This window comes from Leopardus geoffroyi, chromosome B4 (assembly GCF_018350155.1).
Source record: "Leopardus geoffroyi isolate Oge1 chromosome B4, O.geoffroyi_Oge1_pat1.0, whole genome shotgun sequence".
Lineage (NCBI taxonomy): Eukaryota > Metazoa > Chordata > Mammalia > Carnivora > Felidae > Leopardus > Leopardus geoffroyi.
This window is the reverse complement of record NC_059341.1, coordinates 27,026,217-27,038,355: the sequence shown is the minus strand read 5'-3', so window position 1 is coordinate 27,038,355 and position 12,139 is coordinate 27,026,217. Positions and strand designations below refer to the sequence as shown.

General features: G+C 43.7%; 1 non-coding gene across 1 annotated transcript; it reads right to left on the bottom strand.

The window, feature by feature from the left end:
- Positions 1-5,165: 5,165 nt before the first annotated feature.
- On the bottom strand, positions 5,166-5,250 carry TRNAR-UCG. Its single transcript has one exon. It is a non-coding gene; the product is annotated as a tRNA-Arg (tRNA).
- Positions 5,251-12,139: the final 6,889 nt, after the last annotated feature.

The window sequence follows — 12,139 nt, the reverse complement described above, 5'->3', positions numbered from 1 at the left end:
ATCTTTAGAAGGCAGGTCAGACTGTGCCCCTCTCTAGGAGACCCTCCAACTGAGTGAGGCCCAACTCACTCAGCCAGGTAAAAAATCCTTACTGTAAGGCCGAGCGGATCTCACCTAGCCTCCCCCCCCACCCCCAACCCCCTCCCCCCCACCTCCCCACCCCCACCCCCTCCCCCCACCTTCCCACCCCCAACCCCCTCCCCCCCACCTCCCCACCCCCACCCCCCACCCCCAACCCCCTCCCCCCCACCTCCCCACGCCCACCCCCACCCCCTCCCCCCCACCTCCCCACCCCCAACCCCCCACCCCCAACCCCCTCCCCCCCACCTCCCCACCCCCAACCCCCCACCCCCACCAAGCTCCTGGCTATTCTCTGAGGACGCCACCCATAGGCCTTGCTCTTCTGCAGGGTCTTTTCTTCACAGCACCTCTGATGGGGACACCTTCCTGCAGGCTGCAGGGAGGCCTTTGACCTCTTACTAAAATTGCAGCCCTCCTTGCTGCACCTCCAGCGTCCCGTTACCCCTTCTCGGGTTTTGTTTTGCCCCAAGCACTAGTGCCTTCTTCCCTATAAATAATTTGCATATATTTTGTTTGCTGTCCGTCTCCCCATTACACTTTAAGCTCCTTGGGGGCAGGAAACTTGGTCTGGTTGGTTCCCTGCTAAGTCTCGGGGTCTCGAATGGTGCCTCAGAGCACACAAAGGGTGGCTAGTAAGACTCCCCTCAGAGCTGCATACCCAGGCTTCCTGGTTGGTTGCTGGCTGTGTGTACTGGAAAAAGGCCTAACCCACAGGCAGTCTTCCTGGCGACCTTGGTCAGGGCATTTCTTCCTGGCGACCTTGGTCAGGGCCAGATGGCTGCATTATCTCTTCCGACCAGGAGGTGGCGGTGTGCTCACTCAGCAGGAGCTTTGGACTTCCCTGATTTCACTCTGCGGACCTGTGATGGGGTACTGAGCCACCCAGGAGATCTATGGGACCAGTGACCTAGCCCAGGACTGCCCACCGCTAGGGAGAGAGAGAATTCTGTCACTCTAGTGCCGAACGACTTGTCCAAAGACCAAACGAAAAGCTATGTTCCAGCTCTTTTTCCTTCCCCTGGGGAAATCAGAACCAATTGGTAATAATGCTTCATTCACTACAGACTATGATACCTGGCTAAGTATACACTGAAATTACCTGCAAGAAATTCTTGGAGGGTATTTTCATTTATCTTAGGTTGTTTCTTCATCGTAATTATTCAAATATCTTCCCCTCCCCCTAATTCCCAAACACATGTCTTTGTCAGTTGTTTACCAAGCTAAAGAAAATAACTCTTTTTCATGTGGCAGACAATTTTGAGAAATCAGAATTTCCTTTTGGCATTTTAATTTTTCAAGTTCTTCTTCTTTTTTTTTTTTTTTTTTTTTTTTGTAGAGAGAAAGAGAGATTGCTAGTGGGAGAGGGGGCCCAGGGGAAGAAAGAGAGAGAGGATCTGAAGCAGGCTCTATGCTGAGTGTGGAGCCCTACACAGGGCTTGATCCCATGGCCCTGGCATCATGACCCCAGCTGAAATCAACAGTCAGATGCTCAACCGACTGAGCCACCCAGACACCCAGACACCCCTCAACTTTTTAAAAAAGTTGAAAACTGAGAGCACAGTTCATATAGCTTTTAACAGGCATAAATATGCTGACACTAGGCATGTTTAATAATCATGAAAAAGTATTAAGGATTAAACAGCAGGGTGATTCTACAAACATTTATTGGGCAGCTCCTGTGTGTCTGGCCCTATGCTAAGTTTTGGGAAATAAATGAATTAAATGAGGTAACTGCTCTCAAGGAACTTAATACCTGATGAGAGTCAATGGCATTTGCACAATGACCAATTATGATACCAAACAGAATAAAATAAATGATAAAAATCAGATGAAGGTGTACATGGAATACTCACCAAGATAGACAATATTCTGGGTCATAGAAACTCCGCACTCAAATTGAGAAAATAAACTTGGATATGTCACAGCAAACTGATAACTAGATCTCAAAAGATTGTACATCGCTTAAGAAATTTGGTACGCGTACCGTGGTAAAATCAAAACCAGAAAAATTAGGACCTAAGTATATGTGATTTAATAAAGTTTTGTGAACACATATTCATCAAAAAAAAATAAAATAAAATGATACCAGCAACGTGACTGAGGAATGTAAACACAGGAAGGTGTAATTTTGATCGGGGAAATCAGGGCAGACTTCATGGAAGAGGTGAGTTGTAAGCCATGCCTTGACAGACTTTGGTAGACTGAGAAGGAAAAAAAGTGCATCCCAAGCGAAGACACTGGCATACCCAAAGCACACAAATGATATCATGTCATGACTCTGCGTAGTTGTAGCATTTGGCTGTGGGTTCATGTAGAGGGTGTGGGTCTGGGAATGTCCAACTCCACCGGGCCCGCCTAGTGGCAGAGGCTCAATAATTGCTTTTTGAAGGAGGGCAGGCAGCAGGCAGAAAGAAAAGAACGGAGAAGGAGTGAAGGAAGAAGGAAGGCCCACTTGGGCAAGGTCTGGTATACAGATGTCCCAGGTGGGTTATGAGTACCGGCAAGGAGTAATCAGGAAGTGGGTCAGCAGGTGGCCCTTTTTCTGCCTCCCCGGTGCTCCCCATTTTTACTGGACCAATAAAAAGAAAGAAATATTATCCCTTCTCCCCCCACCCCTTGACCATCTGAAGATAGCATTTATTAAAAAAAACTACAACACCTTGGGGTGCCTGGGTGGCCCAGTCTGTTGAGCTTCTGACCAGCTCAGGTCATGATCTCTCGGTTTGTGAGTTCGAGCCCCACACCAGACTCACTACTTCAGCATGGAGCCTGCTTCGGATCCTCTGTCCCCTCTCTCTCTCGGCTCCTCCCCAACTTGCGCTCTGTCTCTCACTCAAAAATAAATAAACCTTAAAAAAAACCACAAAAAACCCTACAACATCTTGAAAGTAACTACACCCATAATCTTCCCCTTGAATAATATAAATGGTCAGATTTGACCATGAGTTTCATTCTTTATCTATCTTACATGCTTGGCTGAATTTATACATAATTGTTGTATTGTTGGTATAATTTATATATTTTTTAAAATTGTGATACAGCTCATTTAACAACAGCTTTATTGGCATACAATTCCATTTCACATGGTTTTAAATGTACACTTTAAATGTTTCTTTGTACCGTCAGAGTTGTGCAGCCATGACCACAATTTTAGAGTATTTTCATCACTCCAAAAGAACCCCGTACACATTACATTAGCATTCATTCCCACTTTCCCCTGTTCCTCCAGGTCTAGGTGACCATGAATCTACTTTCTGTCCTTATAGATTTGCCTCTTCTGGACATTTCATACAAATGGAGTCATACACACCATGGCCTTTTGTGCCTGGCTTCTCTCACCTAGCATCAGTTTGTAAGCCTCATCCATGTTGGAGCATGTATCAGTGCTTCATTTCTTGTTAGTGTTGAATACTATTCCACTGCATGGATATACCACAATGTATTATCCATTCATCAGTTGATGGACATTTGGGTTCGTCATGCTTTTTGGCTAATATGAATAACGTCTTTCTGAATATTGGCCCACACGTTTTTATACGAACGTGTGTTTTCATTCCTGTTGGGTACGCACCTAGTGATGTAATTGCTGGGCCACATAGTAACTCTTTTTAATCTGTTTTCCAAAGCCACTGCACCATTTTTATCCCTACCAGCAGTGTATGAGGGGCCCACTTTCTCCACATCTTTGCCAACACATGTTACTACTTATCTTTTTGAGTCTAGTCATCCCAGCTGTGTGCAATGGTACTTCACTGTAGTTTTGATTTGCATTTACCTGATGGCTACTGATGTTGAGTCTCTTTTTATGTTCTTATTGGCCATTTGTGTATCTACTTTGGAGAAATGTCTGTTTGGAGTCTTTGTTCATTTAAAAAAATTTATTTATGTTCATTTATTTTTGAGAGAGAGAGAGAGAGAGAGAGAGACAGAGCAAAAGTGGGGGGAGGGGCAGAGAGAGAGAGGGAGACACAGAATCCAAAGCAGGCTTCAGGCTCTAAGTTGTCAGCACAGAGCCGATGCGGGGCTCGAACCCAGGAACTGTGAGATCATGACCTGAGCCAAAGTCGGACGCTTAACCAACTGAGCCACCCCGGCGCCCCAATATTCATTTTTTATTAGGTGTATCTTTTTTTGTAATTGAGCTCTAAGAGTTCTTCCGGTGCTCTGGGTACAAGTCCCTTAGCAGATGGAGGATTTGCAAATATTTTCTCCCATTCTCTGGGTTATCCTAGCACTTTCTGGATGGTATCCCTTGAAACACAAAAATTTTTAATTTTGATGAAGTCTAATCTATCTATTTTCTTCTTTGGTGCTGTATCTTTTTTTTTTTTTTTTTTTTTTTTTTTTTTTTTTTTTAGAGAGAGAGAGAGTGAGAGAGAACGAGAGAAAGCAAGTGCACGTGCATGTATAAGCAAGCACAGGCAAGTGGAGGAGAGGCAAAGGGAGAGAGACGGAGAGGATCTTAAGCAGGCTTCATCATGGAGCCCAACACAAACCCATCCTGAGCCTATCTGAGCCCAATGTGAGTCCCACACGGGACTCATTCTCACAACTGTGAAAACATGACCTGAGCTAACATCAAGAGTTGGATGTTTAACCGTTGAGCCACTCAGGCTCCCCTCTTTGGTGTTGTTATTTTAGAAATCATTGTTTGATAGAAGGTCATGAAGATTTGCTGCTATGTTTTCTCTTAGAGCCTCAGAGTTCTAGCTCTCATATCCAGGCTTATGATTTGATTGGAGTTAAATTTGGGTACGGTATAAGGAAGTAGTCTGATTTCATTCTTTTGTTTGAAGCGCTATTTGTTTAAAAGACTGTTTCTTCCCCCATTGAATTGTGTTGGAACTTTTATCAAAAACCAGTTGACCACAGATGTTTGGGTTTATTCCTGTACTTTCAATTCTATTCCAGTCATCTATATATCTGTTCTTATTCCAGTACTGTGCTTTTTTTTTTTTTAATGTTTATTTATTTTTGAGACAGAGAGAGACAGAGCATGAACAAGGGAGGGTCAGAGAAAGAGGGAGACACAGAATACGAAGGAGGCTCCAGGCTCTGAGCACAGGCTCTGAGCCTCAGCACAAAGCCCGACGCGGGGCTCGAACCCACAGACCATGAGATCATGACCTGAGCCGAAGTCAGACGCTCAACCAACTGAGCCACCCAGGCGCCCCTGTGCTGTCTTGATTTGTGGTAAATTTTGAAATTGGGCAGTGTGAGTCTTCCAAGTTTGTTCTTTTTTTCAAAATTGTTTTGGCTCTTTTGAGTTCCTTCCATTTCCATATCAATCATTTTGTCAGTTTCTGAAAAAAAAAAGGGGGGGTGGGGGCATCTGGGAATTGCATTGAATGTATACGTGAATTTGGTCAGTATTGCTGTCTTAACAATATTGTCTCCCAGTCCACGAACATGGAACGTCTTTCTACTTATTTAGGTTGTCTTTAATTTCTTTCACTGGCATTTTGCAGTTTTCAGAGTGTAAGTTATTAACTTCTTTTGTTAGATTTATTCCTAAATATTTTATTCTTTGTGATGCTATTGTGAATAGAAATTGTTTTGAAGAGATTTTGTATTTTAGAGTACTTTTAGGTTCACAACAAAATTGAGCAACAAATAGAAAGAGTTCTAATATACCCCCCCACACTCCACCATATGCACAACCTCCCCCACTAACAACATTTCACATCAGAGTGGTATATTTGTCACAATCTATGAACCTACACTGATGGATCACAATTATCCAAAGCCCAGTACATTAGGACTCACTCTTACACATTCTATGGGTTTGGACAGATACCTACTGACCTGTATTCATCATTATAGTATCATGCAGAGCATTTTCACTGTCCCCCAGCCCTCTTTCTGCTTATGCATCCCCCCCCCCACCCCGCTCCAGCCTTCTTTCTTGGCAACCATAGATATTTCTACTGTCTTCTTAGTTTTTCCTTTTCCAGAATGTCAGAGAGTTAGGATCATACAGTATGTAGCTGTTACAGATTAGCTTCTTTCACTTAGTAATGTACATTTAAGGTTCCTCTATGCTTTTTCGGGGCTTGATAGTTCACTTCTTTTTACCGCTAAATAATATTCTATTGTTTGGATATACCACGGTTTATTTATTCAGCAACTGAAGGACATCTTGATTTCTTCCAAGTTTTGGAAATTATGAGTAAAGGTGGTATAAATATCCATGTGAAGGTTTTGGTGTAGCCATCCGTTTTCAGCTCCTTTAGATGAATACCAAGAAGTTCAACTGCTGTATTGTATGGTAAGAGTATGTTTAATTTTGTCAGAAATTGCCTAGCTGTCTCCCAAAGTGTCTGCACCATTTTGCATTTCTATCAGCGATGAATGAGAGCTGCTGTTGCTCCATATCCTTGTCAACATCTTGTGTTAGTGTTCTCAATTTTGGCTGTTCTAAGAGGTGTGTTTCACCGTTATTATAATTTCCAATTTGTTGATGACTTATGGTGTTGGGCACCTTTTCATATACTTTGTCATATATGTCTTTGGAGATATTTTCTCCCAGTCTGTGGATTGTCTTTTTATTCTCTCAACAGTGTCTTTCCCAGAGAAGAGGTTTTTAATTTTGATGAGGTCTATCTTATGAATTATTTCTTTCATGGACTGGGCCTTTGTTGTTGTATCTAAAAAGTCATCACCATATCCAAGATTTTTTTCCTAGTGTGACACGTTTGCATTTTACGTTTAGGTCTATGATCCATTTTGAGGTAGTTTTTGTGAAGGGTGTGAGGATGCATCACAGATCTAGACTCTTTTTTTTTTTTTTTGCATTGAATGTCCAGCATCATTTGTTGAAAAGACTATCCTTGCCCCATTGCATTGCCTTTACTCCTTTGTCAAAGAACAGTCGACTATATTTATATGGGTCTATTTCTTGGTTCTCTCTTCTGTTCCCTTGATCTATTTTTCTATTCCTTCACCAATACTAGACTCTCTTGATTATTGTAGCTTTATAGTAAGCCTTGAAATCAGGTAATGACAATCTCCCAACTTTGTTCTCTTTCAGTATTGTGTTGGCTATTCTGAATCTTTTGCCTGTCCATATTAAGGTTAGAATCAGCTCATCAATATCCACAACATAACTCACTGAGATTTTGACTGAGATGGCCTTGACTCGATAGATCAAGTTGGAAGGAATAGACGTGTTGACAATATTGAGTCTTGTTCGTGAACTTGGAACATCTCTCCATTTATTTAGTTATTCTTTGACATCCTTAATCAGAGTTATCTGTTTTTCTCATGTAGATCTTATATATGTTGTTAGATTTATAACTCATTATTTCATTTTTAGGAAGCTAATGTAAATGGTATTGTTTTAAATTTCAAATTCCATTTGTTCATTGCTGGTATAAAGGAAAGCAATTGACTTTCATATCTTACAACCTTGCTATAATTATTTATGAGTTTCAGGAGTTTTTGCTATTGATTCTTCTGGATTTTCTATATACACTGTCATGTCATTTACAAACAAAGGAAGTTTTATTTCTTCCTGCCTAACCTGTGTACCTTGTATTTCTCTTTTTTATCTTACTGCTTTAGCTCAGACTTCCAATATGATGTTGAAAAGGAGTGGTGAGAAGGGACATTTTTTCTTTGTTGCTAATGGAGTTACTTTTTTTAAGTTTCATTTTTGGATTGTTCATTGCAAGTGTATAGAAATAGAATCGATTTTTGTACCTTGATCTTGCATCCTGACTATTCCATTTTATATGCAGTCTTTTTTTAAAGTTTATTTATTTTTAAAAAAATTTTTTAACGTTTTATTTATTTTTGAGACAGGGAGAGACAGAGCATGAACGGGGGGGGGTGTCAGAGAGAGGGAGACACAGAATATGAAACAGGCTTCAGGCTCTGAGCTGTTAGCACAGAGCCCGACGCGGGACTCGAACTCAGGGACCGAGAGATCATGACCTGAGCTGAAGTTGGCCGCTCAACCGACTGAGCCACCCGGGCGCCCCTATTTATTTATTTATTTATTTTGATAGAGAGAGAGAGAGAGAGAGAGAGAGAGAGAATCCTAAACAGGCTCCATGCTGTCAGCACAGAGCCCAAAGTCAGGCTCAAACCCATGACCATAAGATCATGACTTGAACAGAAATCAAGAGTTGGATGCTTAACCAACTGAGCCACCCAGGTGACCCTTTATGCAGTCTTCATATTTATCATTTTCATGGTTGTATACAATTCCATTGGATAATATTCTGTAATTTCCTTAATCTTCTTCAATTGTTGGGTTTATGTGTTGCTTACAAATTCTTCATGATTATAAATGCTCCGGCTGGAAATAGTTTTATGCATTCAATTATTTTCTTTGTAATGCTCTCTTTAGACTAAATGTATAGGTGTGGATCAAGGGAATGAATATTTTGTATGGTTCAATATTTTTATTGAAAAATTGTCTTTTTTCTTTTAACGTTTATTTATTTTTGAGACAGGGAGAGACAAAGAATGAACAGGGGAGGGGCAGAGAGAGAGGGAGACGCAGAATCCGAAACAGGTTCTAGGCTCTGAGCTGTCAGCACAGAGCCCGATGCGGGGCTCGAACTCACGGACCGTGAGATCATGACCCGAGCCGAAGTCGGACGCTTAACCGACCAAGCCACCCAGGCGCCCCCAAAAATTGTCTTTTAACAGAGTACGTAAAACCTGGAGCTAATGCATACATGCGCTTATTACCTACAGCTTATCTAGCATCCCATGACAGTGTTTCTGTTCATGGGGCCCGCACGTGTTTGGCACAAACCTACCTTTGAACCTTTATCTTCCTGCACAGATGTGGAAGTGCCTATTGAGGCTTTTAACCTTCTTTTAATTTAAGATGTGGGTATAAGGAGACCGTGCAGAAGGTTCGTACAAGTAGCACTAGAATTCAGTAAGTTTCTAAAAACCGAGCTCTGCAAGATTTCATATTATTTATTTTTTTTTAAGTTTTTTTTCAACGTTTATTCATTTTTGGGACAGAGAGAGACAAAGCATGAACGGGGGAGGGGCAGAGAGAGAGGGAGACACAGAATCGGAAACAGGCTCCAGGCTCTGAGCCATCAGCCCAGAGCCTGATGCGGGGCTCGAACTCACGGACCGCGAGATCGTGACCTGGCTGAAGTCGGACGCCTAACCGACTGCGCCACCCAGGCGCCCCAGCAAGATTTCATATTATAGCCGGCACTGCGATTGCCAGAAGAAAGACACAGGAATCATGGCGGCGGAGGTATCTTCCATAAAATGTAAATACAAAGCGTGTAAGAGAACCACCAAGATTAGTTTCCAAAGAAAGACACTATCTCCACGTTGCTTCCACGTGCTGAGGGAACAGAGACCTTTCAAAACAGCACACGCCGTTACAGAGAAGTTGGCCAAGACTTGACCTCGGGCCAACGTGAGAGTGACTTCACAGCGTTGCTTTCTCAGAAACAGGAAGAACTTACTGATTTCCTTTTAACTGCCAGCCTTACCTCGGCACTGTGCGAGGATGCTAAAGTACATCAGACGTGCACGTGATGCCGTATCATCGTCTTCAGGAACTCGGATCCATCTGGGAAGACACGTACGTGTACACAAAGAATAATTCAGTTACTCGGGACGGTGTAGTCGGTACCCTCAGATCTCAGTGGAGGGATGCTCCTGTGACATGAAGGGAATAGAGCCTTCTTCATGGAGAAGGAGCAGCACTGCAAGCATGGTGAGAAGCAGAGGCTGCCCTGGGTGCCATTGGACCTGACCCCAGGGCCGGCTGTGCTGGGCCCATAATCATTTAAACCTCTGGGCCTCAATTTCTTCATCTACAAAAGGAAGGTTGGTCTCCGTAAGGTTTGTTCTCACCCTCAACATTCCATAAAGTACGACTTGCTGAAAAGCCGCTGCTGTGGGGCTCCCGGGTGGCTCAGCCAGTCAAGCGGCTGACTCTTGGTTTCGGCTCAGGTCCTGATCTCAGTTGGTGAGTTCGAGCCCCGCGTCGGGCTCTGGGCTGATGGCTCAGAGCCTGGAGCCTGTTTCCGATTCTGTGTCTCCCTCTCTCTCTGCACCTCCCCCATTCATGCTCTGTCTCTCTCTGTCCCAAAAATAAATAAACGTTGCAAAAATATCTTATTGTATGACACCCTCCCTTCTCACCACGGAGTGAGCGGATAAAATGCCCACGTGATGAGGTGCAGGGAGGGGAGTCATGTGGGCACGGAGAGGTAGCGTTAGGCTACCACTGACCTTCTGACCACACCCCAGAAGGAGGATCGTCTCTTCCAGACCGTGGTTGACCACCTGGGAACTGAAACAGCGGAAAGTGAAACCATGAACAAGCAGGGGGTGGGATCTACCATGTTAATCAACTCCTTCCATCTTCAGAACGGCAGCAAACTGTCTCCCCCAAAGGTTGGAAGCATCTTTCATTCAGAGATGGAATTAAAGTTAAGTATCACTTGGCCTCTGCCATTGGATGCTGCTCTTGTGCGAACCTTCCGATGTGTCAGAGAAACCCTCCCGGTTCAAGAGAAAGCCACTTTGCTGGGTCCAGGCTGCCGTGGGGAGCAGAGCTGCTGAGCCTCGAACCTTGTTGTGGAATTGAGCCCCGGGGTGGGGTGGGGGTGCTGCAGGGTGCTTTCCCGGCTCTGAACTTCCAGCACGAGCCCCATGGTTCATGGGATGCAAGCTCTTTATCCTGTGGTGGGAGGTAACTGATGTGTTTCTCTTAGCCCAGCTATGAGATGATTATGTCTTTTCAGAAAGTCTATTTTTATCACAGCAATACCTGCACGTAGTTAAAAAGTCGAATAGTATTTATAATTTTTTTTTCAACGTTTATTTATTTTTGGGACAGAGAGAGACAGAGCATGAACGGGGGAGGGGCAGAGAGAGAGGGAGACACAGAATCGGAAACAGGCTCCAGGCTCTGAGCCATCAGCCCAGAGCCCGACGCGGGGCTCGAACCCACGGACCGCGAGATCGTGACCTGGCTGAAGTCGGACGCCTAACCGACTGCGCCACCCAGGCGCCCCAGAAAGTCAAATAGTATTTAAACGTTGAGTCCTCTGAATTTATTTTCTGCTCTTTCCTTCCTGATTCATACATTTTAGACATTATGCATTGCTTTGACTTCCTATCATGAGAGTTGAGTAGTCCTTTTCTATTCCCTTCTATCCCCTTCACATTTACATCACAACTTTTGTTTAAATCAACACGTTGATTTTTTCCCCCCAAGTTTTAAGTAAGTAAATCCGGCTCATTGATGAGCTGAGTGTTCTCCTCTGAGTAGGTCAGGTTAAGCCTTTCAATATCTGTTCATTCTGACCTATGAAAATGGCAATTTCGTCTGAGTCAAGCGAACCTTTGATGTAGTTTTGTTTTTCTTGGAGTTAATAATTGAGTCGATTAAAAAAAAACGGCGTGTGTTTCTTTGACTCCTTGGTTGAGTCTTACTGTATGCTTGAGCAGTTCAACAAAATGCTTCTCAAAAACAGTTTCTACATGGTCAGTCCTCTCACATAGTCAGATCCTGTGCACACGTCCCTCCTGGAGGATCCCAAAGCTCTTTGGGAATTCCTTGCCTCATTTCCTGGGGTGGATTCCTTGTTTTGCGAATGACACATCTTCCTCCTTCTTGGGAGTCTCTCATCATGGTAGAGCGCAGACCAGGGTCGTGTTTTAGTTCAGGCTGCTGTAACAAAATACCACAGACCGAGCGACTTAAACAAAAAACATTCGTTTCTCACAATTCTGGAGGTTGGAAGTCCAAGATCAAGGGGCTGGCAAATTTGGTTCTTGGTGAGGGTCCTCTCCTTGGTTTGCCTATGGCTGCCTTCTTGCTGTGTCTTCCATAGGAGAAAGAGAAAAAGGGAGAGGGCACTCTGGCCTTCTTCTTTTTCTTCTTCTTCCACTGATCCCATTGTGGGGAGTCCACCCTCATAATCTCGTCTAAACCTAATCACCTCCCAAAGGTCTCTCCTCTAAGGACTGGTGCATCGGGGAGTTAGGGCTTCGCATATAAATTTTGGGTGTTGAACACTAACACTCAATTCATAGTAGTAGCTTCTTCAAAAGGGGC